This window comes from Anas acuta, chromosome 1 (assembly GCF_963932015.1).
Source record: "Anas acuta chromosome 1, bAnaAcu1.1, whole genome shotgun sequence".
NCBI lineage: Eukaryota > Metazoa > Chordata > Aves > Anseriformes > Anatidae > Anas > Anas acuta.
This window is the reverse complement of record NC_088979.1, coordinates 105,567,727-105,592,105: the sequence shown is the minus strand read 5'-3', so window position 1 is coordinate 105,592,105 and position 24,379 is coordinate 105,567,727. Positions and strand designations below refer to the sequence as shown.

Genomic DNA, 24,379 nt, shown 5'->3' with positions numbered 1-24,379 from the left:
AATATTGAACCAATTTAATTTGGCCTGGTATAATGTTTTGGACAGGAAAGACTGCATAAAATACTTAAAAGTAAGAATAAATTGGCTTTAATCCCAAATTAATAATCAGATTCTTCATCTAGTTACTGGTATGTCATGCCACATTAAAAGTAGTGAGAACTTCAACCAAAGCTTTGCCTTATTGAATACAACTGTGTTTTGTTTTGTTTTGGTATAAACTCATCCAGATAACAGATTATCAGTTGTTGAATGAAAATTTCAGGGTTTTGTTTGTTTTTCTTTTTTAACTTGTAGATAGATCATCAATTAAATGCTCCCAGATTGATATGTGGGTAGCAGAAAATTCCATAGAATGGAGAAGAGAAAAAGATGACTTAAAAAAAAAAAAAAAAAGTCTGTGTTTTAGTTTCCATTTGGTCTTTTCCTTGGTTCATTTTAGTCCTTAGGTAGAGAATCTTTCAATTTCTGAAAATCAATGGAATGATTCTGAATCTGCTGTGCTTCTGTCATCTCTTCTGAAGAATGCATACGTGTGTTGCAGTGTTCAGAGAATACACCCCTCCTGGGACTTGTTCGTGGAAGCTTGGTCATGATTTCTGTCAGAAAAGAGACCTGTAGTCTAAGTGCATCCTAGGTGTAAGAACAGAGTCCTTCAAATTCTATGTTAGCTTTTTCAAACCACAAAAGAGTAAAGGGCATCCTTACTTTCTTGTTACTGCTGAAGGGTAGGCCATTTCCTAGTGGTCTGAGGTCTAATCTTAAAAGATGTATACATGTAGTAGCAGATAGCATCTTTCAGGTGCTTTGGAACTAACAAATAACATGATACATTTACACTGAATTTGTTCCCAGATATCCTCGTGTTCACCCAAGGCTCAATAAGTTCCTTGAAAAAATTCAAGATTACGACTTCTTAAATATATTGTGATTATTGTAGAAACTTCTTGTTAAGAATTCATGATTTTTTTTTTCTTTTGTGCAAGGCCAAGAACATAAGAGCTGCTTAATCTTAGCAGTAATAAAGATCAGTACTCATAAGTATATTTATTGCTGTTTGTACACAAAAAATATAAAATGCTATCTCAATTGCTGTAAAAAGTGTTGATGAGGCCCATGTAATTCATGGATATTGCTGATATTTTAATTCTGTAGTGGTGCTGGGATGATAGAAACATCCATCTCTTTGAATTTACATTTGCAGTAAAATGAGAACCACTAGAAATATGCTTTAAGAGCAAGTTTGCTGTTAGTTTACAATAGCAGAATCCTGCTTTCACTTGCTTCATAATGAGAAAGTCCTCCGTTTAAAAATTCAGACGTATGGTTTATAGTTTGTCACAAATGCTGGAAAAATAATGTTGCAGATAAAATTGTGTGCCAGTGCCCCTCTAGAACACAACATTACAAAATATATATGAGTGTAGCAGGCTTGGTTTTAACTTAATTTTAGAAAATTTACTGTAGCAGGACCAGCTGGGGATATTTGTTATCTGAATCACCCCAAAAGTAAAAAAGGCAAAAGAAAACATAGATGCTGGGACCAGAAGGATAATTTTCCTTTTAGGTTTTCTCAGCTCCTGTAAAGGAGATTTTCTTTGTTAAGAAACTATTGAAATTACTTGAACTCACATAGGTACCACAGTCATATTTTTCAGTGATATTTCCATATCTGGAAACCAAGTGTAATGCATCTTCTCCAGTTGAAGAAATTGAGAACTTTTGAAAGCTTACCTCTCAAAAATAAAGGTAAGGAAGAGATAACATTGCGGAAGTATTAGCAAATAGTTTAAACTTTCGAAGCTGCTTTGGAGGCAACCAAATGTTAAACCATATGGGCAGAATTCTACTGTCAATATCACACATGCTACTTTCTGAAAATTAATTTAAAATATGTTATGGGTCAGAATGTCTAATTGATGCCCTGTGGGCTTTTTTCCATATTCTAAAAAGTGCTCTACTCCAGATATCCCCACTTGCTGCAGATGGTCAAGCTTCAAAAGGGGCTTGATTTGGCAAATGAGTGGCTTGCCAAGCACATTTCTTAGACATCAATTTCAAGGATTGATTTTCTCCTTGTAATTGACTTTTGCCGTATCTCAAATGATGTGAAATGCACTCACTTCTGATGTAAGCTCTTTCTGACCACCACATAAACATATGGATATTTAATGCATCATAGTAAGCTGACGTGTGTTCAGTTTGTCATGGGGGAAGCATGTATCAATGATGATGCAAACTGTGAGTAAAATTAACTAAACAAGATAAACTGGTATAAAGAATGAGAGAAAGTTTTCACCAGAGAACCAGATGCCTGGGCTGAGACCCTGGGCTGCATTGCCATTGTCTGGTCTCCACCATTCCAGCTATGGCCTCTTTCAGTAATAAAGTACATCATGTGAGTTCTCTTTTCCTACAGCCAGACCAGTCAGAGAAAGTGATTTCCAATACTTACAGTCTCTCGCTTGAGATTTTATGAATGTATGTATCTTCCTCAGGAACCTTAGGCATGCCTCATTCAGTACCAGTAAGAATAGCTTTCTGGTTTATTGGACTTGGTATCCCACTTCTTCATAACCCTGTTGTACTTTCAGTTTGTCAGATTTTACACCCTTCTTATTGAGTAAGTTGTATGATCTTCTCCTGTCAAATACTAGTTGTGAAATAGTTGGGGCCAAGCCTTAAAAGAAGTCAAAAGCAATATTCCATGCTGCAGAAATAAGCATTATGTATTTATTTTCACAATGTCTCTTCAGCCCTAAGTCAAGGAATCACAGGCCTAGGCAAATAAGCCATTAGTGGCAGCTGAACTAAGACACTGGAAAGATTACTCTAGCTTAGTTTAATATGAATAGAAGTTACTTTTCTTTCCCCTGCTTCCCTTCCCTGAAATGGAAGTCTGATTATTTTTTAATTATTATTTTTTCTTCTGCATGGAAAAGAATCATATTAAGGCTTTTGTGAAGAAAACAATTATCTTGCTCTCCTTCCCCCAAAATCTAAAGCCTCAGAAAGAAATGGAGAGCTTTGAATTGCCCTCTGGCATCAAATGTTGGAAGTGAAACGTGGTTCCATCCTCTGTCCGAAGGGCTTTATACTTACCTAGTCTCCCGCCCCCATCTGAAGATGCTGCCCTGGCCACTGGCATCCCAGTTACACTCCACCACCCACCATAAATCTCAACAGCTGACACTGTTTTTTTTTTTTTTTCTGTACCATGAGTAGTTACAGGGAATGGAAATTAGAAACCCTAGTAACTTGCTTCTCAAGTGGATATCCTACTCACGGAAGTAAGTAGTATTTGAGTGTATCAGACAGCAGACCACGTTTCAGCCCTTTGTTTAAAGACAAATGCCTTTGCCTCAGGTGTATATGTTATTCCCTTAGACTAATGGTATCATTCCACTGTATTTTGGGGAAGAATACTCATTTTAAGCAAGCTGCATCTCTCTGCTGCTCTATATCCTGCACATCAGAAAAGGACAGTTAAAAAAGCTAGTCTACTAGATGACAGGATTGCTCTCTCCCCTCCATCCCAATAACAAGAATGCAGGGCAAAGGTATTTTCCTGGAAACTGAATATGAGTGTAATCTGAGCTAAAAGAAGGAATGGAATTGATATTTTCCATATGTGGATTTTCACTTGCAAGCCGTCTGTGTGATACATGTGCAATTTGTTCATAGCTTCCCATATATATCAGACTACACAAGAGCAGGAGCCTAGGGACCAGACCTCTACTTGCACATCCATATAATCTTTACATGCCTGTTGAGTATTTGACTGAGCATTCTGGAGCTAATTCAACCAGGATTACAGCCTGTATAGAAATCTCAAGGGAAAAGACAAAGGCTGGAAGTCAAATTAAACTTCCCAAAGATAAAATTCCCAGGAAAAAAAAAAAAAAGCCTGCGTGATACTGCTGACCTTGTTCCTTGAGCAAAATTTTACCTAGTAGTTTGGTGTCTCAAAACCTCGTTGGTGCCTCCTGACCCTCTGCATTTCTTAAATGAGTTTCATTTGAGGTACTTTGTCATGGAGATTACAGAAAGGTAAAGAAACAGGTAAACCAGTAAATAATGTAGATAGGAGATTGTATTGTATGTCAGAAAAAAAAAAAAATTAAAATATTATTTTGGGTAGAGATTTAGCAATGAAGGAAAAAAACACCTATTTGGTAAAGTGTAAGTTTATTGTATTGTAAGAATTCCCATTCATGTCTAGAAAACCTATAGACTAAGAATCAAAAGAACTGTAGACTTAGAACTATAGGAATATTTTAAAAAATAATTCAATTTGAATTTAATTTATTTATGGCATGTTCAGTCTCATGTTTCAAACATTTCACACATTTTAGGGTATATCCCTCTTCCGATAGAGGGTAACTGAATTGATCAGTTCTGTTCTGCATGTTTCTGAAATTGTTGCTGTTTGGAACTAATACACTGCAACTGTATGACAGTTTCTAAATGAGACCAAAAATAATCAAAGGTTTGAAGGGTTGTCTTGGGCACCTACAGAGGCTTGATGATTAAGTGAAACCGAGTGAATAATACATGGTGAATAATATACTCAGAAAAATTTTATCCTTATTTCCCTAGAATTAGAGAAATTGCAATCAAATCATGATTTATATAATTAGTTATTCATCTCAGTTGGCTTATTCTTTGAATTAAGATGTTTTGTTATTTTTATTTTATAAACAGATTTTAGCTGCTACTGAATTGCACAGAAATTTGCTGTAGTGATAGCTGTTAGTGACTGATGACTCTGTCCTATAGTTGTAATTCTCTTTGACTAGGTGTGAATTAGGTTAGATAGCAATAAAATAAATAAATAAATAAATAAATAAATATATATTTATTAATGGCTTTGTAGAATACACAGGTTTATACAGGGTCACATATTTATGAAATTGAGTTGTACCAATGCCAGTATCTTCTGGAAACACTAGCCTAATTGTGTGATCAGAAGCTTTAAGTTCTACAGCTTTAGCATTTTTGTCTACATTTAAAGCATGTAAATTTGCTTGTCATGAACATGGCCTGAATTGTTTGCCCTGCCACTGTAGAAGGCCACTGAGATGTTCTTCGGTTCGTATCTTCTGGAAGTAAACTGTCTACAAACACTAGCAGTATGCCCTTTCTTCAATATAGATGAGTAAGGCTTGACAGCTCAGTTGGATAAAGGTAGCAGACTCTGAAATGGTGGCTAAACTACTAAAAGATCGGATCTGATTAAAAATCTGATTGGATTATTTTTTCTGCTTGTTTGTTTGATCCTATTCATTTACTGTTAAATTATTTATGTGGTGCCACAGGCATGCTAGATATATAGGTAGACAGTAAGACAGGGTCCTGGCCCCAGAAAGCTTGCAACCTGATTTAATATTTCCTCAAAGTCTGGATAAATGTCAATGTATGGCATAACTTTATGCATTCCTGGGGAGGCAGTCAACATAAGCTGCAACTACATTATATGTGTATTAGTTAAAGTTCAGTGTTCTCTTAGTTTTTTGATCCCGGCTGAGAATAGTAAGTCAATACTTTGTTATCATTGGGAGTACAGCCTCAGAAGCCATGCAGTCCTGATTTTAATATTGATTTCTCCATTGTATAAGAATTAATATGCGTCTTGCGCCTTGAATCACAGATCTTATTTCCTGCATATACTTCACAGAAGAGCTTTGGAATAGCAATGAGCAATTTATCATTTTACCTATTTATAATGGGGCTGGGCATAAAAAAAAAAAAAAGCCCATGTAGAGATAAATGTTTTCCCAAAACTTTATCATAAATGTGTATTGTATATTATCTACAGAAATAAGTAATCTTTCTGGTTTGACACAGAAATTGACACAATTCAGATGAATTTGTGTGAGTTACCTCAAAGCCTGACTTAAAAGCTGTTGAGGGATTTTTTGAAACAGCAAAAATCCAATGGCTTGCTGCAGCTGAGCAAACCAAGCTAGCAGGGCAACTATGAGAAGTTCCCATGACAGTGTTCCCACATTGCCCAATTGAGAAATTTAGAAAAACATTGTTACCAGCATCTGTCTTCAAGGACAAGGTCTGCCTGACTGCTAATCACAAGGGGGTTGTTTTCTTGCAGGTAAGGTTGTTTTCTTGTAGTTGTTTGTCTGAGTGCTTTTGACCAATAATCTTGTGTGAGACACTATCCACCCCTGATAAGTTCACTATAAAAGTTAGGCTATTCGGGCAATAGAATGGAGCATGATCTGACCATAGTGGTGTCTGTCGTGCTTTTGGCCGTGCTTCCTGCAACAATAAGCAAAAGTGCATTGAATTTTTAATCCATTTATTCATTTATGAAAAGAGTACTATGATGCAACTCTCATGTGCATTGTTGATATGACACTGTTTGGTAATATGGCTTGTTTCTCAGATGCTATCAAAATGCAGTATACTGGAGAGGAACAGATTAAGAAAATTCTATCTCCATTTGAGATTGAGTTATTCCTGAAAAGGATTTAATGGTAGGTTGGCGTTTAAATCATCATTATATAATGATACGTATTCTAGGATCCTTTCATGAAGTATAATACTACTTATAATGAGACAGTAGTTGTAATACAAATTATCTGGTAAGATTGTGTAATTTCTTGGTGCACTCTGTATTAAAAAAACATATCTCCCTCTTTTAGTTCTTCTGTAATTTATCAGTGGTCTAAGAGCTTGAAAAACTAGACAAAATAGGATTGCTGCCTCCAGAAAATAGTCTGGTTTATTGCAATTCCTTCTCCCATTCCTACTTGAATATCTAACCTCAGAGTGATAAAGAGATCAGATGGTAAAAATAAAAAGAGTTGTGCTAAAATTAACTGTTTTTACCCAAATCACATTCTCCCCAGGAGATACCAGCTGAATATTGCATCTGGAGGTAAGTACATTTGGGAACCTAAGAGGTTCCCAAAGAGAATCCATTTAATGTTTTAGAGACCACAATGAGCTTTACTTAAATTACTTGTCAGAGATGTACATCTGCAGATTTGACTGTTGAATTCCCCTTTATAACATAGCATTTTATGAGACACCAAATGGATGCTGATTGTTTATACCGTTCAACATTTCCCTCCAAGAAAGTGTTGCTACTGTAATTAGTGCTATTCTTTTGATGCATCCAAGCATAATTTTCTGAATATCTCATTTGTTTTCATTAGGTTGTCATGGAAATGTGGGAAATCATTGACTTGCGATGGATTTCCTTGAAGTTCAGCAGCTATGTAAGTAAATGTGAAGCATTCTAGTTAGAATTGTTTCTACTAGACTATACAATGCTACCCTCTAGTTATTTTACAGTACAATAGCACCTTCCTTTAATTCTTTGTGCAGGTGTAACAGGCAAAAATATTGTTAGTAAATCTGGAAAAATTAGTGTGTTTTTTTTTTGCTGTGTAGTTTGGCTGTCAGAAAAATATTCGTCCTATTTCAGTGCATGTACTGCTGGAAGGAAAAGGGCTTTCCAAAATGGTTTGTCATTGAATTAGAGCTCAAGTTGTTGAAATTATTTGCTGCTGTGAGTGGACAACATTAACTTGCTGCTTGTCTTTCACTGCTGCAAGCTGTCAGAGGAAAAATGCTGAACAAATGCAGTCCTGCTGTTTTGGGAGCTGAACTGAGCTGGCTGTGTTGCATCCTTTACTCATTTGACTGACATGCATTCAGTTTTCAGATCTGAATCTTTTCAACAACAGCAACAGAAACCAAGATAACTGAGTCAAATCTACCTTATTATCTAGCTATGAAGTTGCTTAGCTTGAAAACACAGTAAGATGTTGACCTAATGAACTACCAGTATGGGTGAGGATCGTGCAAACATAGATGTTTTCAGGTGTTTGACATAATTGATATCCAGGCATTTTGGTGTATTACTTCCTCTTGTGATTCATGTACTGCAACTTGTGATTGAAATCACCTTATACACTTGGCAAAGTTTCCCCTAAAAATAAGGCTGACACTGACTCCTTTTCCTGTTTGTCTCACCTCTCTGGTTATACCAACATGGTTTGGCTCCTGTTTGACAAACAACCTAGGGCATGACCCCCATAGTCAGAAAGTGCTCAGTTCTTTACAACCTTTCCACAAAATTAAGTAAATTGTTTTTTCTGCCATTATAAAAGCACAAAAGAATTTAACTGTACATAACGCAATGCATTAATAATGTCAGTGGAACCATCAATAATAGCTTATAGATAATCCTCTAAAGATTTAAAATTTGGTTCAAAAGTTTACCTGAAGCTTATCAATCTATGTAAATCTTCTGGGAAGCACAGTATTTTATAGGAATTTGCCCAGGTGCATCCTACATCCAACTGGCCTGAAAGTTGGAGAGGAAAAATCTTTACTGGATGTTATTTCAGTGCTCAGGCCCCAGAGCTATTGGAAAATATGGATCACTGCAAAACTACCATGAATGAAATTACAAATAATGGGTGAATATTTTCAAAAAATAAAAATTAAGTTTGAATTTCAGATGAGAGGTTGGTGTGCATTGGTTCTCTCAGTTCCAACTGAGAATTAATGTAGTACTTAGTAATGGATTCTTAGAATGGATGGACAGCCTCAGACTTGAGGTTTGATAATTTTTCAAAAATGACAGTCTCTTTCTTTCTCCTCATTTTTAATTCCTAATGTAGAGAAATCTGGCCTTGTTACACTTAAAGCGCGTGAAAAATAGGAATGCTTTGCATTCATCCATCCTTGATTGTCATTTTGGCATAGGAGGATTGCATGGAAAAGCAGCAATCAGCTCTAATCTAATCTCAAATTATAACAAATGGTCAAAGAAAGGAAGAAGAAAGAGATTTGGAATTTGGCTTGGACATCTGTTAAGCTGAAAATCTTGTTTCTTTGCTGTCTTTATATGCACATTGTCTCCTGACATATAGTAGAATAATATTCACAATATTCACGTAGGTGTGCTAATGGTAGGTCCACGAGCAAGAAATGCAACACATCTGCACAGGCAAAGTTTCCAAATCACCAGTATTCACAAATGGATGATAATTCAGTGAGGTAAATTTGGTCTGTGATTTCAGATCTCTCTGAAAAGTCAGGTTTTCTGAACGAATGCTACCTAGTCTACTGCAAAATCAATGTAAAGAGAGTGCTTTTTGAAGTGTGAAGAATAGAAACTTTGTTCCTAAAGTAGATCCAAGCAAAACCTGAGCTTTCAGCTCATAATAACTCAGTGAATGAAGAAAGATCCAAACGTCACTTAATATAGATATACACAGGAAACAGATTTTTGTTTAATATACCGAATGATGCAATGGTATGTTTGCAAAAGTGGTGATGCATTAAGTGTTTTTAAAACCCAGCTGCCACCTCAAAGGAGTGGTGGAGTGAGAATGATGAGGGAGCATAGTCTCAGGACAGCATGGGTTACTCTAATGACTCCTTGTGTCTGGAAGAGGTGAGTTTCTCACTTCTTGTTATGTCTCTCTCCCAGTGCCTGGTAACAGTCCTGTCCTCACTTTTTTTCCATATCTGAGGTTCCCCTTGACCATTATATGATCTGATCTGTTTCTGCAGTATTAGTGAATTAAAAGAGTCTAATTTGCAGGTATTCCTCATAAACTTTAGGAAGTCAAATTAGCTCACAGAAAGCTCTTTTGGGTGATGGGGATATGCAGTAGCCAGAGCAGGGAGAGCAAAAGTAAAGAAGGTGGAGGAACTGGTAGCAATGACCTGTCAAATTGTTTCCCATCCTCTTGTGGGAAGGCAAGAAGAGTTTTAGTAAATGTGGATGTGAATTGTAAAGGATGCTGGCATTCACAGCAAAATCACCTCAAGAGGTCCCAGCCACCTCCAAAGGACAGCAGTTCATTTCTTCTTTCTGTTCCCACCTCCTGCCTTGTGCACATTACAGTCTCCTGTTACTTGGTTTTGCTGCCCTAACTTGTTCTTGTGGCTGTACTGACAATCAAATCACAGAAACTGTAAAGCCTGTAGCTCCCTGTCCTCTCTCAACTGAGGGAGGAAAATGGTTAAAACATTTTATCATTCCAGTGATCTAGGCTGCTGGGCTTAGCCCACCAGAGGCACAACAGCCAGAGTCTGGAGAACAGGACATACCTGTATTTGGAAATGTCTAAAGCTGGTCCCTTACAAAAATTGATCCTACCAATGCAGTTCATTGGGCTGAAAAGCCTGCTAGAGAAGTGGTTTTGCAAAATTTTGAATTATCGTATCTGAAGTGACCGAGACCACATTCAGTTGAGAAATAACATCAAAATCTTAAAAACTAATGTATTGCATGTAGGTGCCCAAACAGTGGCAGAAGTATGCAGGGCTGCTGCATGAGGTGATGCCGGGGCTGCCCCGTGCCGGCCCCAGCCAGCCCCAACAGCCCCACTGCAGGGCACAGCCGGGCCTCACAGCCAAGATGGTGGTGCCTTGCCTCGGGGGCAGCCTGGGGAAGGGAGGGCAAACGCCACATGGCAGGGGGCGGTGAGGGGAGCGGTGCAAGGAGCGGCCTTGAGGACACCCAGGGGAGAGGAGGAGGAGTAGGGTGAGGAAGTAGGTGCTCCAGGTGCCAGAGCAAAGATTGTCCTGCAGCCCATGAAGATTCCATGGTAGAGTAGGGGAGAAGTGTGAGGAAGAAGGAGTGGGCATAGTGGATGCAATTTGTAAGTCTAGTTTTAGAGAACAGAGCCAAATTATAGGAAAGTGTTTGCAGATATAAGAATACCATGTGCCACCATCACATAGGCTGGCTGTAAAGCCAAACTGCAAAGTCCGGGGAAAATAGTGAGATGAAGTAGTGGGTATAGCCCACTTCTGCTTGTACAAATCTGAATTTTGATTGTAAATAAGTCTTTCTTATTCATACACTGAGCTTTTCTCCAGAGCCCTAAAAGGTACAAAAGAAGGTCCAAATTGGCCAATGCAGAATGCGAGAATATTCTTTCTTGTACCAGATGCTTTGGTTTCTAAAACATACTCTACTCTTAATAATGATCCTAATGTTTGATGGATAATTGTGTCTTTCTGTCTTTCATTGCAGCTGCTTTTTGTAGCTCCCTTGTCTTCTACACCTAATGGACTCTTACACTGCCTATTGACCCTAGTAACCCCAATGACTTCTGAAAATCATTAGATCTGAAAGTAAAATAGATAAGATAGAAAATAATGAGACCTTTTGTTACTGGTTTGCTTGTGTTTCTAAAAGATGCTGAATGTCTTTTAAAACTAAGCTTTCTTGACTATAGTAGCACACAAAGACACAAAATTACATGCTAATATAACATTACTACTACTAAAATATTATGCAGTTCTTTCAGTTGTGTGTTCTAGATTTTTCTTTTCTTTTTTTTTTTTTTTGAAAAAGCTAATGGTTCTACATTAAAGCTTAATGGAAATCAAAGTAATGTTTCTTACTGTGTGTTCTTAAAGAGATATAAAATCATGGATTACCCAGTTTAACTCACAATAGTGTTTTAAGCATATGTGTTTACAAGTTGGCAGCCCACCTTTTGAAAAAGATTTTAATCTCAGATGAAACAAAACCAGAAAAATAAGAGTAATGAAGTACTGACTGATGGTTAAGTGCCTCAAGACAAAAAACCTAACTAGCAGGCAGTCCTAGTAGATAGACACATATAAACAAAAGACAAAACCAAACATATCTGTGAAAGGAGCTGTATTACTTTACCAGTGGTTTAATATTCTACAAAGTGTGGACAGAAGAAAGCCCTGGCTGTGCAAAGTGATCAATAAGAGCTGATTCTTGCATCCACAGAGCTCAAGTGAAATCAGCAGGAAAGAAGCTAGTATCAGTGGATTAAATTGCAAAATCAAATCCTGAAGACTGACTGAGAAACTGTCTGAGGCTACTTTATGATACTAAAGTATTTTGATGCTGTGTTATTTGGCAGGAGAGAAAATAATTAAGGAGTTATAAAGCCCTATGAACTTCATCTCTCCCAGTCCCACAATAGAATTTTAATTCTCGTGCCAGTGGCAGAAAATGATTTCCTGTACACAGATGGAGCTGGGAGTCACTGAAACCCTCTAAGACCTCTACCTCCAAAGAAAGTGCAACCCAGCTTTTCTCTGGTCTTTCCTTGTTCTCTTTGCTTTCTGTTGTTTACTCTGCTAGTTTGCCTGAAGCTATTTGTTCTAGTTGGTTTGTATTTGTGTTAGAGGATGTTGTTTAACACAGATTGCATCTTGTGTTTGCTTTTCAAATTCAAACACCTCACTATTCCTGGTTAAAAATTGTCTGCAGTACCAAAAATGAGACAGTTTATCCTGAAAAATATCCGTTTGATTATGATGGAAATGATATGCGTAGTTTGTGGGGTTTAAACCTGTCAGGAGAGTTCTAAGTATGTTGAATATTTGTCTGTGCTGTCCTTTAAACAATATTAACATATAGGTAAGGCAGTATCTGTAGCAAATGGAACACACTATTTCCATTAATATTGTCCAAATACAGCAGTTTTGTCTACTTTAAAGTTTATATATATATATTTATGCTTTAAAATATACATATGTGTGTGTTGTGTATATATATATATATATATATATACATGTAGAAACAAGCTTTAAAGGGGTGTTTTACCTGTTCCTTTACACTAGGCATTTGCAGCCTGTGGCTATTGAGTGAAATGCAGCTGGAGAGCGGTTCAGATGCAGTTCCCTGCACTGCCTGGCCCTGTGGAGATTTCTGGCAGGGCTGTGTTCTGGGGGCTGCTACTGTGTTTAATCCCAAGTGCAGTAAGAGAGCTAACAGGAATTGAAGGGGCAAACCATGCTAGTTTGTTCTGTGATTGTACTGCACGGCAAACCCTTTTCCAGACCACATGAAGGCAGTAAGACCATTAGGAACTACCCATCTTTTTCCTCTGAGCTACTGTAAGCCCCCCGTACAAATGAATGGGAGTACGGTGTTGCTGAAACACACACCTCAACTTGCTTCTACAACCACTGGTGCACTACTTCAGTGCTCTTTCCAGTGTTTGAATCTGAAAATTAGTATTTTAACAAAAAGGATTGTCCTGGGAAAAACATTTTTCTAAGGAAATGAACACAGGAAGGAGTGAAAGCCTTCTGCTCTCCCGAAACAATCACAGGGTCTCTGTGGAGGCTGCCTCCTGGCATGGGCACTGCTCACCTGGGATGCAGTGGCCCAGCAGGGAGGAGGCCAGGCATGGCCTCCACCATGCCAAGGCCACTTCCATGCTAAGACCTCTGGGTGTGGTGTGCAAGCCAAGCAGCAGCTGCTTGGATAGGAATGTTATGTACAGGTTCCCATGTTAGTTTCATTTCTGCATGTTGCCTTACTGTCTGCCCTATTTTTAAGTTCTGTTGTGTGGCATTGAAGACCCTTTAAGTCTCATCTTAGGACAACTTTTAGCTGTCATGTCAAGTTCTTGCTTTCTCTTGCAAAGCTGCTTAAGTGTATATACACCCTTCCACTCTTCTCCATCTGCTAGTGCACCTGTAAAAATCAGAGTATTATTGCTACTGTAATTGTAAAAGAAAGATCAATTGTGTTAACAAATAGTGGTATTTACAAGAAAGTAAATGGTAAATGAGACATGAAATAGGTGCTGGTTCTCGAGGAATAAGGGAAAATTTCATCATTGATAAATTTCAGCTCACAGGAAAAAGGATGTTGGAGTAAACCTGACTTAATAACATGGACCAATGACCCACAATGACTCTCATGGCATGGCCAGCTATGGTGGGCCCTGGAGGAAGGCTCACACTAGCAGGACCAGTCAGTATAATGCTATTGAAAAAAAGCGGCTGGGTCCACTTTTTTGTTCTCTCCAGATACACATCTCCTGATAGAATTGTGTATCTGAGAAGTACAAGCAATATATTTGTTAAATCAGGAAAAATATTATTTCAGGGAGGGTGCTGGAATCAATAAGACTAATAATTTAGCACTTTATTTTTTTTTTTCTATTTAAGGATTAGGAAATACTTATTTCTCACAACATGAAAGCACTGATTCTCTGATTTGGTTCTTTTTTTTTTTTTAATTATTTTGAGAGAGAGAGAGTTACAGACAGCTTGTCTTTTTGAAAGTTTGACATTCAAACATTCTAATCCAAGAGCTGCACCGTAGGAAAAATTTGGTAAAAATTCTAGTCAATTCAGACAGTTTGTTTTTGCAGCTTCAAATCATATCACTGTCAAAATGTATTCAACCTTGTCATGTTCTAACATTGAAAAATGCTTTGAAAAAATAACATTGCAAGTATGAAATGTGAATTTTGCATTACTGAATATTAGGTCATTGGACTTCAGGTTACGATTTGATCAGCATAAAGCTACGAAAGGCAATGGTTGCAGAATATCAGAGAAATCTGGTAAGTACAGTATTTGTGGATGTTCTTCCATACTTTGTTAATAAAATTGGGTAGCATTCCGTATGTATTTTTATATGTGTCACGTAGAAGGTATTTAAACATCTGTCTTTTAACTATGACTTTTTTTTTTTTTTTTTTGCCATGGAATAGTTTTGGAAAAATCAGTTTTGCATACAGCAAAATCTAATTGTGTGATGAAGAGACTGTCCAGAATTCAAACTTTTGTGTTGTTTCAAAAAGTGCTGCTAAGTTTCAGGTTTCAGTCCCTCTCAAATTATCATTTTCAGTTTTCTCAGCAACCTTTTCTCAGCCTGCACTTTGAAAGGGGAGCTTTGAAATACAAGGTGTGTAGAATAGAAAGTCTATTAAAAAGTAGGAATTGCTGCACATATTAAGAGAGTTATGTTATGATGCTTGTGGATGCAGGAAAGCATTCAGACAGCGCATGAACTCCAATTTTGAGGTACTACATCTGTTTTAAGATTCTTCTACCAGCATTCCTCAGAAAATAAAGCAAAGCATTTCTATTCAAGTACTTTGTTAATCTACAGAAGTATAACATTTTTAGTCAGTGCAGGACGAGAACCTATTCTAAGACCAACTCTTTCCATTTCAGACTAGTATTATCTCTGTAATTTATCAGCTATAATGCCATAGTTGCCATATGATACCTGGACTATGACCACTCAGCTGGAGATTTGCATAAGAGTTAAAATCAATAAAGACAGTGAAACTTACCTGACAAGTCACTGCTTTCATCTCTTTTTCAAAAGGAAAAAATAAAATACGAATTTTAGGAGACAATAAGTGGACTTTGGGTTTGAGTTGCTTCTTTGATTTACTTTAGTTTCCCATGACATTATATAAACAACAGCATGACATAAAGACAATTTGTTTTAGCATGCTACACTACTTTAAATATCAGTCAAATTCAAACCTTTATTTTGTATGAAATATAGTTGAGGCCATATTATCTCTGCAAGCAAATTTGGCAACACCTTATAATCAGGACACTTTTACTGATAGTTTACTAAAAAATGTGGATAGTCTTATGTCATAGTTTACTAAAAAATGTGGATAGTCTTATGTCATGAAAGAATTCAGCTTATTGTGAAAAATTCTCCTCAGTGAAACAACTAAAAGGATCTTAGTATTCTTGTTTCCATCATTAGAAATTTCATGAATAAAATTCAGTTTTCATACCTTCTTATGGTTATGAAAGTGTCCTCTTGCATAGCCTGGCATGTTTCACTTCTTAGAGGTAAGTACTTTTTTCTAACAAGGACAGAAAACTGTTTTAGAAGAATGGTATTCAAAGACTGCTTAGAGTGTATTTTTGTGTCAATTTTGGATGTCATGCTACATTAAATATTTTGTTTAGCTTTTCACCATCTTTATTCCTTCAAGGAAGAAGAAGCTAGGAAAATTGCCTGCTTTTGTTAAGCAGAAAGAAAGGATGTCCCAGAATTTTGTGCATTTATCATCTGATCATGTGCAAACCTTGTTCAGTGCAGGGATAAACAGAGTCACGTTAAATTTGCTGTGAGCTTGAGCCTCTGACAGTGTTCATTTTATCAACAAAGACAAATGAAAGAGCAGAAATTGTAGCATGGCCTCTACTATTTCGTCATTGTCAACCTTAAATACAATCATTCACTGCTGATAGTTCATTTTTTCCTTCCTTCTCCCTCTAATACTAAGCTGTCAGAATCCCTCTTGATATGGTCCAGAGCCCCAGTAGCAGAGATTACAAAAGAAGGAATTAAATTAGCTTTTTAATCTCTCAATTGATAAATATCCTATTTTCAAAGAAAAATCTCTGAAATTTTCTCTTGGTGTAGATGTCATTTTCTTAAAAAAAAAAAAAAAAAAAAAAAAAAAAAAAAAAAAAAAAGTAGGGTGATTTGGTATTAAGTATGTATAGATACTGGTGATTAAAGGTATCACACATTCTTTTGAAAGACAGTGAATACTGAAGAACTGTGGAAACTGTTCTTAGATTATGTGTTTATTTTATGTAGAGAATTTTACATGCAAGACATGTAAAGCTAACACATATTTAGAAAATGCCAATATTCTGATTTGTTTGACTGATAAAGGATTTAATCTAATTACTCCAAAGAGTTATGTTGGGTGAGTAACAGCTCCTCAGCATAAAAGGTCGTAATCTGATTCCAAGTTCAAGTGATTGAATTCTTTTTTAAAATTTCAAAGATTTCCTATATGTGTATATATATATATATATATATATATATATATATATATATATATATATATAAATAAATAAATCTGTCATTTACTAATAGGAAATGTTGATTGCAATTTTCATCAAGGATAAAAATATATATAAATATAAATATATATTTATATTAATTATAATTTATATTAATTAATATATATATAAAAATATATAGCTTGCCAGATTAGCCTATATTTGCATGATCCAAACAGGTATTAAATTTTGCTATTAGTTGCATTTAGAAGATTTGGTTAGGTTATGTTTGAAATCAGACAAATTAAATTAGGCAAGGCAGATTCAAAAATGGCTGTCTCTCTCTTACTCTTTCAATGACTGGCCATCAATTGTTCTTGTCTTATACTAGACAACTAGTACAGAATCCAAGGAGAAAGATGTATTTAAAAAACAGAAACACGCAAAACCAAATGGCAACAACAAAACAATGTAGAACAGTGTAAAATATGAAAAGTAGAATAAGATGGTTTTGAAAGCTCCCATGCTCTGCAAACATGAAGCAAAGAGCAAAGGTGAAACAATGATCCACAGGAAAGACTACAGAAGCTACTGTATCCCCAAAATTCTAACTAAGCAATGCAAAATTGTAATACAATATTATTGTGGAAAATTAGTTATAACAACAAAAATGTTTGGAAGACTTTTTATTCACAAACTGAAAGATGTACTCACAAATGGTTTACTTATTTCTTTTCATGTTCTGTTTCACTCTTTAAAAATACCAGTGGTTCTTTTAGGTGCTAATTTTTAGCAAATTTTAAAAAGTTTGTCGTATTGTTTCATATCATACCCCAGCAATAAGATCAAGCACAGTTCTTCAGATAGCAGGAGAGTCCTATCGACCTTTGCTCAACCTGTTTTAGGAAAAACAGCAACTGAAGTTACTGTAACTTTGCTTTAAGGATTTGCAGAGGTGAGCAAATTAGCGGTGACATTCACCTTTTGTGAAAAGGTGTATTTTAAGCCTTTGTAAAAGGCTTAAAAGGCTGCACACTTCATAAATCCTTTTAAAGTCCCATTCAGAGAATTTAAGCAGGATTTAAGTGATGCATGGGTCTTGTGCAGGCCATGAGCACTAGGATGAATGACCTGACTTTAATGACCTTAATGTCAATAGAGTTAGACAAGTATGAAGAGCCCTGTGTGTTATTTAAATGTGTTATTTTGCTGTGCATCTGTACTGAGATAAACAGATTCCCCCTCCACAGGATATAACAGCTATACAAAAAGATTTAAAGGGTAATTATAACATCAGAAGGCTCTTCAGATTTGGGATTTCATTATTAACTCAGAGAACAACTGACTTTGAGTGTGAATATAATTTACATTTTTTAGTAGTCTTTATGATTTTTCCTCTTTTATAAATTAATGATCTGGCATACTTTTTGTGAGTTAGCATAACCTCTTATTAAGACTTCGGACTAGCAACAGCCTCACATCAAAAAGCCAGATCCTCAGCTTTTGAAAGTACTTAATTTAACTGAGAATTTTATCGACAACAACCTCACATTTCCAGTGGAGCAATATTAGAGGAATTAAAAAAAATGTGTATACACACATGAAAAGCAATATTGTTAAAGAAGCAAAGTAGGAACAACAAATACCATAGGTCTTACAAACAGTAACATAAAAACAGATTAATTTACTAGACCCCTAAATCCAACCTAATATTCCTTTAATAGTGGCAGAGAATTATGTCCAATACTGTGCTAGCCATTGCTAGAATGGGAAGATATTCTCTTAATCTTTCTGTGGAGGTTTAGCAGGCAAGCCTAGGGGAATAACGGATGAAAGGACGGGTGTCAAACTGAATATGGAATCAAAGATACGGCTTCTTCTGAAAGGAATAATGAAGTGCTTCAAGATGCAAGTCAGGTTTAGTTGAAACGTAAGAGAACAGATCTGTGTTTTCTCATCTGGGATTGGCTGAAGAAAGTTAAGGGTTTTTTTGTCTGTTTGTTTTTGTTTTTCCATTTTATTAATCTAGGGACTTCTCTATAACATGCTTATTTCTGTGGAATCCTGATAGAACTACCAGTAGAATACATGAAACAGTTCGGCTAATTGAAATGTTCTGAAAATAGGGATAGTTTGTTTTATGTGCTAACTTCATCTTGTCTGTCTAGACTCATTTAAATTATGAGCATACAGGTGATGAAGATACATTCAAATTTTTGATCCGGTTTACACGTTTCTTTATGATAAAGGCTAAAGGGAATATATTCTTGGTGAAATCTTTTCTGAATGAGCAAATCTCAAAAGAATTGTTTGGTGTTATTGTATCACACCACAATAACAGACACATTAAAATTGACCAAGTAGAGAACAGTGATATTCTTTGCCTCAAATTTATGTAACAGCAGAAAGAGAGCATATGTATATTTGTATATGGAGAGATTGATTCACTCACAGTGCTATACACAATTAGGAAGGAAGTTAGGATTCAAATTCATAGCCGGTATCTGGAGGACAAAGATGGTTGTCAGAATTATAAGACACCCCTTTTTGGCAATGAGGGAACAAATAAGGTGCAAAAAGGTAAAAGAAAAATGTGGTGAAAGAACACAAGACAGTATTTAAAGAGATATTTCAGCATCTGAGGTTGTAACCAGGCTGTTTTCCTTTCAAGTGAAAGAGATGTACTATCACATCTCTGTGTTAGTACACATTGTATATCATATATAGCATCACAATAAATACGTCCAACATAGCCTGATTTGACACTTCAAAATATTACACTTCAGCTGAAAAAATTGCAAAACAAATTGGTTTTCTTAAATGACTGTTGTGTTTAACACAGTTTTCTTCCCCACAAATGCAATTTATAAGATTTTTTTTCTATATATATATTAGTCTTGTTACCTGTAAAATTGATGTGTGTCCTATGGTGCTATAAATAGGCAAAGAAGCAGAGTTTTGTAGTGCAGATATCATGAGGAGACAACATGGCAAAGAAATGAAGTGTCAGAAAAATGCAATTTTGATTTAGAGACATCCATCTAACTTTATGTTGCATCTGGGGAGCTAGAAAGAGTACCGTGAATCGAAGATGTTTCTAAACTACAAATTTACATCCATGTTTTATATCTCATAAATTTGTAGAGATTTTGGCATGTCACTGTTTGATAAGGAAGATAAATTTTCTTTGGATTGTCTGGAAAAAAAATCAAAACCACAGCATTGCACGGTATAAATGGGAATGATGTTATATCGTGTGAGGAATAAACAAAATCCAGTTGGCTATGTACTTTCATAAATATAACTGTTCTTCTCCCTGTCCCTGGCCACATAAAATGCCATCCATATTACATTGCCATTGATTCTGCTTATGTGATTTTCATTTTTTTTTCCCCAAGGCAAAGAGCTTGCAATGTTGGTGTCTATTGATCTCCTTGCTGGAGGCCCACAATCACAGCATTCCAGAGAAGTTTTTTTTTTCTATGTAGCTCTACTGGATGCTGAGCATCACCACCCCTAAGCCCCTACAGAAGGTTCTGGGAGACTGAGAACTTCTATCACATTTTAAATAAAAGTGCATGACTTTACACTGAAACACCTAGAGAGCATCCATGCAGTGTAACTGAGTTTGTGACAAAGAGAATATTGCACAACGAAGAGGTGAAAGCATCCAATCAAATACTTTTTTTTTTTTTTTTTTTTTTTTCTTTCTTAGAGCATATTCAGAAGATGCAAACCCCAATTTTTCCCAAGTTATTTTGAGTAGGTGGTCTCTTTGATTCATCTACCCATATAACAACAACAGAAGCCAAAAAAAAAAAGAAATTTCCATCCAAATTACATTGTTGTTTAGCCATCTCAGTCAGGCCCCCTGGGTTTGAACTGTGCTTTAACACAGGATCCAGATGTACAGAAAGAAACCTGGTTTAAGTCCTTTTTCCAATTTTCTGAAACCCACCTCCTCTTGAGCATACACAATCACCGTAAATTATCCCACAGAAACATTCTTGTGCAAGTAATCAGTCATATTTCCTCATATCCAACAATTTCTTTATACAGGATGAGATGATGAAAACATTTTCCTCACCATTAAGTGGAAGAAAACTGAGAGTATGCTGTCATTTTAATGTGTCTGGTTTTTGGTGAGTAGGGTGCAATAGACAACACATAAAGAAGCAAAGATTTATACTCACAGATGCACACAGTGATAGTCAAGTTAATTGTACTCAGATATTGCACGCTTCCTTGCTCTCTGCACAAGTCCTGCAAAGGTAGTTAATTTTAAATGCTGTAATGTTACAGCTTATGTGTCACTTGTGTCTTAGAGCTTTCAAGGAGTTTACCAGCGTGGGATGAATAGCAAATAGCTTTTGCTTTTAAAATAAAATAAATATATGCAAGGTAGTATTTTCACTTCATATTTTTTCTTCTGTAAGTAAATTCTCAAATACAAATTAAAAACAACTGTTAAATGAGAACTATGTAAGAGCCCCAGATTTAGTTGTTCTCTAAGAAGAAAAACTATATAAAACATTAATTGCTTGCAGCTAAAATATCTGTATTCCTGGCTCTGCATGAAAGAATGCTGTTGAACGTAAGCCCTTTATTTGACTTTGGCTTAAAACAGGACTTGTGTGGGCTAAAAAAAATTATTTCATTGTAAATGCAGGAGTACGAGTAGCTGGCATAAATTGTCATAGGTCCCCAGTTATCAATAGAGCTACAACTACTTAAACCAGCTGACCTATACAGTATATTGTAAAAGCCAGGGAATTTTTTGCCTCATCAAGCACTCTCAGTTACTGATCCCTGATTAATCTAGTTCTTACAGTTTTTCAGCATGATTTTTTTTTTTGTTTGTTTGTTTTAATGTAGATGTCTAGAAGAAACATTAAAAGAATTTTAGGGAAAAATTTCTAAGTCTAACGCGGAAAATGGAACTTTTCTCCTCATTGAGATACTACTTGAGTTGCTGTAATATGACTGTCTTCCTGGAGAGGATCTTCAGGGATTATCTTCCTTAGGTCAGAGTAGAGGTTATCTTCACCTCTCCAGCAAGGAGAAAAGGGAAGAGGTAGAAGAGAGGGGAAAAATACTCACAAGAAGAGACATAAGAGGAAGGATGTGAAACTGATCTTGAGGGATTAATGAGGAAAGGGAATTGGAGGCAGAAACAAAATTGTTGTGCAATGTACATGATGCTAAGTTGTGAAACGGGAATGGAAGTAAGAACAAGGGACTGGAAGGCATTAATGAAGTAAATTCAGAAGGCTTCCTGAAGATAGATAGTAATAGTAGTAGTAACAGCAGTAAACATTTTAGGGTGTATGAAATTCAGATTACATGTACTTGGTGAGGAGAGAAAAGAGGTAAGACAGAAACATACAGGACAGAGGTAAGGAAAACTAAGGAATATAATAATAAGAAAACCACTGAAGAACCACTGAGACATGCAGGAACAAAGCATTCTAAAGTGAAAAACAAAAGAAGCTACAGACCAAAGAGGAGGTGATGGACAGAGATGGACCATTTCTTCTATTTATTGAGATGTTGCCTTTATTCTACATGGAGTTAAATAATTGCAGCATAATACAGAGTTATAGCCTGATATATAGGTGTAGCAAACCCTGAGAAGAGCATGTTGTGGAATTGTTTTTACACAACTTTAATGTACTGGCAATTTAGGATTTACTTTATACTTTTATGATAAATAACAAGGAACAAGGTTAGATTGTATGTTTTTTGCAGGGTCCTTGGGTGGGGGGGGTGTTGTTCTAAATCCAGGTACATGCTTCCAAAATTCTCCTTAGGGTGAATTACTCACTCTACTCTTTTGTCAGCTTTTGTCCACAGAAAACCTTGTTCTTCAAGGAGTCAGCCCTGAGATGCACTTCCCCTCAGGGGTACCCTGAGAGGCATCCTGGCTCAAGGGGAGATCGAGGGTGCAGTCCACTGTGGTCCCTGGAAAGCTCAAGGGGCTTAGGACTACTTAGTTGCTACCAATCAACTATTTGCTTAGGACTATCATTCATAGGACTGCGAGACAACAGACTGTTAGTACTTTACCATCCTGGCTATTGTTCAGATAAAGCAGTTTTGGTATTTTTCACCAATTCTGCTATTCCCATACCTTCCAGAATGTATAGTTGTGGTACTCCCCAGATGAGGCTACTGTCCAGGCTGCAGGTTTGGAGGTGCAATCAGGGAGTGCCTGCTCGTACTCACTTGTTATGGCCATTGTCCATTGACAGTGGAGGACTGATGTAACATTAGTCAATCTTGAATCATAGCTGACTTGGGGGAAAAGCTACTCCACCGCAGAGATCAAGGGTTACAGCTTGCTGTGATCCCTGGAGAGCTCAGATAGGCTTTTCTTCAGTTGCTATAAGTTCAGGTCATTGGCTCTTAGACAAACTCAGATTCCCTACCATGTTCTGGAACTCTGATGTGCAAGGAGCAGTCCCATCAAGGCCTACTGTGGCTCATAACTCTGAGCAAGGCTTATGTCAAGCGTGGGAGTATAGAGAACCCATCACAGAGCCAATGTTTTGTTTTAATGAGAAAGTTATGATTTCTAGGTATATCCAAATTTCTGTGAAACATCCTTGTACAGCCCTACCATATGCCATAGCAGTGTCACTCATAAACTTCAAATCACTTGAGTTGTATGATTTAAAAAGCATAGCTAGGCTGTCAAAGTGGTTGTTTCTTACAAATTTAGAGGAATGGAAATCTGGCTGATTTGAAGGTGTGATTAAGTGAAGTGTTTGCAGTCACAGAAAATTGCTGTAGACCAAAACCTAGTTTAGATCAAAACAGCATAAAATGTGGTTCCACCAGTGTAAATTTCGTTGTGAAAGACAGGTTCACAGACTTGTTTTTACCAACAGAGGTGAAACCAAAAAAAGTCTCTGTGTGTGTGAATGTTAGGTACAAACAAGTTCACTAAGTGTCTGTAGTCAGCACATCTTTATGTTGTCTCATGTTATGACTAAATCAACAAAGTTACTCATCTGTTCATCTTTTCAGCTTTTTTTTTTTTTTTTTCTTAATTCAAGCCATTAGGGTAGTTACATGGTATGACACAATTGTTTTCACTCCCATTTATAGGTAAAAAATACTACTCACTTAAAGAGCAGGGAGAAAAAAAAAATAAAATATTGCAATTATTTGTACATTTATGAAATGGAAAGTATTTGCAAGAACATTTTCAGATGATACTTTATTTTCCACCTGCATTCTTCCATTTACATTGAGAAAGATTTGAATTTCATGTCCTTGGAAGTCTGGTTTCTGGGTTTGCAAGCATAGAAAAGTAACATTGGATAGTAAAATTTTTTGAGCATAATAAAAAAGAAGAGTTAACTTTAAAATAAACCTGAAAGCAAGAAAGTTTAGCAGATTGCTTCCTAACTTATTCCTATTCTTAAGAATTCCTATTATGCAGAATTATTTGTGTCTGCTTTATTTATTTCACCAGGAAATATTTCAGCTTTAAAGAGGGCAGCACTCTCTTCAAATGACTCCAGCTTTTACCTAATGATCCAATAAGTTAGTGATTGTTTGATGTGTGCATATTGTGTTTCAGTGGGAAGTTGCCAAGACTTTTATTGAGTGGTAATATTTTCCCCTTGCTGGTTTTGGATTTCTCTGAGGATCAGCAGTTAACATACCATTTTCTGTTACAATTTAATTGAAGTGCCAGATATTTGTTTTTCCTTCATTCAATTTCTTAAATTGGGTAATCCCTTAAAAGGCTATCTTAATATAGTAAATGCACTACCTCTGTGAATGAAGTATGCTAAATGATACATGGACTTTTGCC

The 24,379-nt window shown here is 36.3% G+C and overlaps 1 long non-coding RNA gene across 1 annotated transcript in view; it reads left to right on the top strand.

Annotated features, from left to right (window-relative positions):
• The window catches only part of LOC137860661 (uncharacterized), a 170,589-nt gene that overhangs the window by 100,019 nt on the left and 46,191 nt on the right, over nucleotides 1-24,379 (top strand). The window contains exons 7-8 of the long non-coding RNA XR_011099122.1: nucleotides 7,176-7,238; nucleotides 14,266-14,342. This is a non-coding gene — a long non-coding RNA (uncharacterized lncRNA). The remainder of the gene's footprint in view (nucleotides 1-7,175; nucleotides 7,239-14,265; nucleotides 14,343-24,379) is intronic.